The sequence below is a fragment of the Dendrobates tinctorius genome, unplaced genomic scaffold, assembly GCF_039654945.1.
Source record: "Dendrobates tinctorius isolate UK_male_01 unplaced genomic scaffold, ASM3965494v1 ptg000069l, whole genome shotgun sequence".
Lineage (NCBI taxonomy): Eukaryota > Metazoa > Chordata > Amphibia > Anura > Dendrobatidae > Dendrobates > Dendrobates tinctorius.
This window is the reverse complement of record NW_027361737.1, coordinates 26,147,806-26,151,156: the sequence shown is the minus strand read 5'-3', so window position 1 is coordinate 26,151,156 and position 3,351 is coordinate 26,147,806.

Here is a 3,351-nt window from a genome sequence, read left to right as displayed (position 1 = left end):
GATCACAAGTCTCATTATACACAGTAGCACTGTATATAGCGTACAGTATACAGGTAATACAGTTATCACCAGTGACATTATACACAGGAGCTCTGTATATAGTGTCATTGTACAGGTAATACAGCGATCACCAGTGACATTATACACAGGAGCTCTGTACATAGTGTCAGTATACAGGTAATACAGTGATCACCGGTGACATTATACACAGGAGCACTGTATATAGTGTACAGGTAATGCAGTGATCACCAGTGATATTATACACAGGAACTCTGTATATAGTGTATAGTGTACAGGTAATACAGTGATCACTGGTGACATTATAGACAGGAGCTCTGTATATAGTGAATAGTGTACAGGTAATACAGCGATCACAAGTCTCATTATACACAGTAGCGCTGTATATAGCGTACAGTATACAGGTAATACAGTTATCACCAGTGACATTATACACAGGATCTCTGTATATAGTGTACAGGTAATATATTTATCACCAGTGACATTATACACAGGAGCTCTGTATATAGTGTCATTGTACAGGCAATACAGCGATCACCAGTGACATTATACACAGGAGCTCTGTACATAGTGTCAGTATACAGGTAATACAGTGATCACCGGTGACATTATACACAGGAGCTCTGTATATAGTGTACAGGTAATGCAGTGATCACCAGTGATATTATACACAGGAGCTCTGTATATAGTGTACAGGTAATGCAGTGATCACCAGTGATATTATACACAGGAGCTCTGTATATTGTATAGTGTACAGGTAATACAGTGATCACTGGTGACATTATAGACAGGAGCTCTGTATATAGTGTATAGTGTACAGGTAATACAGCGATCACAAGTCTCATTATACACAGTAGCGCTGTATATAACGTACAGTATACAGGTAATGCAGTGATCACCAGTGACATTATACACAGGAGCTCTGTATATAGTGTACAGGTAATATAGTTATCACCAGTGACATTATACACAGGAGTTCTGTATATAGTGTCAGTGTACAGGTAATACAGCGATCACCAGTGACATTATACACAGGAGCTCTGTACATAGTGTCAGTATACAGGTAATACAGTGATCACCGGTGACATTATACACAGGAGCTCTGTATGTAGTGTATAGTGTACAGGTAATGCAGTGATCAGCAGTCTCATTATACACAGGAGTTCTGTATATAGCGTACAGTATACAGGTAATACACAGATCACCAGTGACATTATACACAGGAGCTCTGTCATTTCCAGCACCCCTCCATCATTGACAGCCCCCTCCATCATTTCCAGCACCCCCTCCATTATTTGCAGCCCCGCTTTCATCATTTGCAGGCCCCCCTCAATCATTTGCAGGCCCCCCTCCATCATTTGCAGGCCCCCCTCCATCATTTGCAGCCCCCCTCCATCATTTGCAGCCCCCTCCATCATATTCAGCCCCCCTCCATCATATGCAGCCCCCCTCCATCATTATCAGCACCCCCTACTTCAGTTGCAGCCCCCCTCCATCATATGCAGCCCCCTCCATCATTTGCAGGCCCCCCTCCATCATTTTCAACCCCCTCCATCATTATCAGCCCCCTCCATCATTTGCAGCCCCCCTCCATCATATGCAGCCCCCCTCCATCATTTGCAGCCCCTCTCCATCATTTCCAGCACCCCCTCCATCATTTGCAGACCACCTCCATCATTTCCAGCATCCCCTCCATCATTGGCAGCCCCCTCCATCATTTGCAGGCCCCCCTCCAACATTATCAGCCCCCCTCCATCATTTGCAGGCCCCCTCCATCATTATCAGCTCCCCTCCATCATCTGCAGCCTCCAGCCATCATTTCCAGCACCCCCTCCATTATTGGCAGCCCCGCTTTCATCATTTCCAGCACCACCTCCATCATTTGCAGGCCCCCTTCATCACTTTCTGCCCCCTCAATCATTTGCAGCCCTGCTCCATCATTATCAGCACCCCCTACATCATTTGCAACACCCTCCATCATATGCAGCCCCCTTCCATCATTTGCAGCCCCCCTCCATTATTGACAGCCCCGCTTTCATCATTTACAGGCCCCCCTCGATCATTTGAAGACACCCCATCCATCATTTCCAGCAACCCCTCCATTATTGGCAGCCCCGCTTTCATCATTTGCAGCCCCCTCCATCATTTCCAGCACCCCCTCCATCATTTGCAGGCCCCTCCATCATTTGCAGGCCACCCTCCATCATTTGCAGGCCCCCCTCCATCATTTTCAGCCCCCTCCATCATTGCTGCCCCCCTCCATAATTTGCAGCCCCCTCCATTATTATCAGCCCCCTACATCATTTGCAGCACCCCTCCATCATATGTAGCCCCTCCATCATTTCCAGCCCCTCCATCATTTCCAGCGCCCCTCCATCATTTGCAGCCCACCTCCATCATTTTCAGCCCCCCTCCATCATATGCAGCCCCATCCATCATTTGCAGGCCCCCCTCCATCATTATCAGCCCCCCTCCATCATTTGCAGCCTCCCTCCATCATTTCCAGCACCCCCTAGATTATTGGCAGCCCTGCTTTCATCATTTCCAGCCCCCCTCCATCATTTGCAGCCCCCCTCCATAATTTGCAGCCCCCCTACATCATTATCAGCCCCCCTTCCATCATTTGCAGCCCCCGCCATCATATGCAGCCCCCTCCATCCTTTGTGGCCCCCCTCCATCATATGCAGCCCCCTCCATCATTTGCAGGCCCCCCTCCATCATTATCAGCCCCCCTCCATCATTTGCAGCCTCCATCCATCATTTCCAGCACCCCCTCCATTACTGGCAGCCCAGCTTTCATCATTTCCAGCACTCCCTCCATCATTTGCAGGCCCCCCTCCATCATTTTCAGCCCCCCTCCATGGTTTTCAGCCCTTCTCCATCATTTGCAGCCCTGCTCCATCATTATGAGCACCCCTACATCATTTGCAGCCCCCCTCCATCACATGCAGCCCCCCTCCATCATTTGCGGCCCCCCTCCATCATATGCAGCCCCCTCCATCATTTGCAGGCCCCCCTCCATCATTATCAGCCCCCCACCATCATTTGCAGCCTTCCTCCATCATTTCCAGCACCCCCTCCATTATTGGCAGCCCTCTCCATCATTTGCAGGCCCCCCTCCATCATTATCAGCCCCCCTCCATCATTTGCAGGCCCCCCTCCATCATTATCAGCTCCCCTCCATCATCTGCAGCCTCCAGCCATCATTTCCAGCACCCCCTCCATTATTGGCAGCCCCGCTTTCATCATTTCCAGCACCACCTCCATCATTTGCAGGCCCCCTTCATCACTTTCTGCCCCCCTCCATCATTTGCAGCCCTGCTCCATCATTAT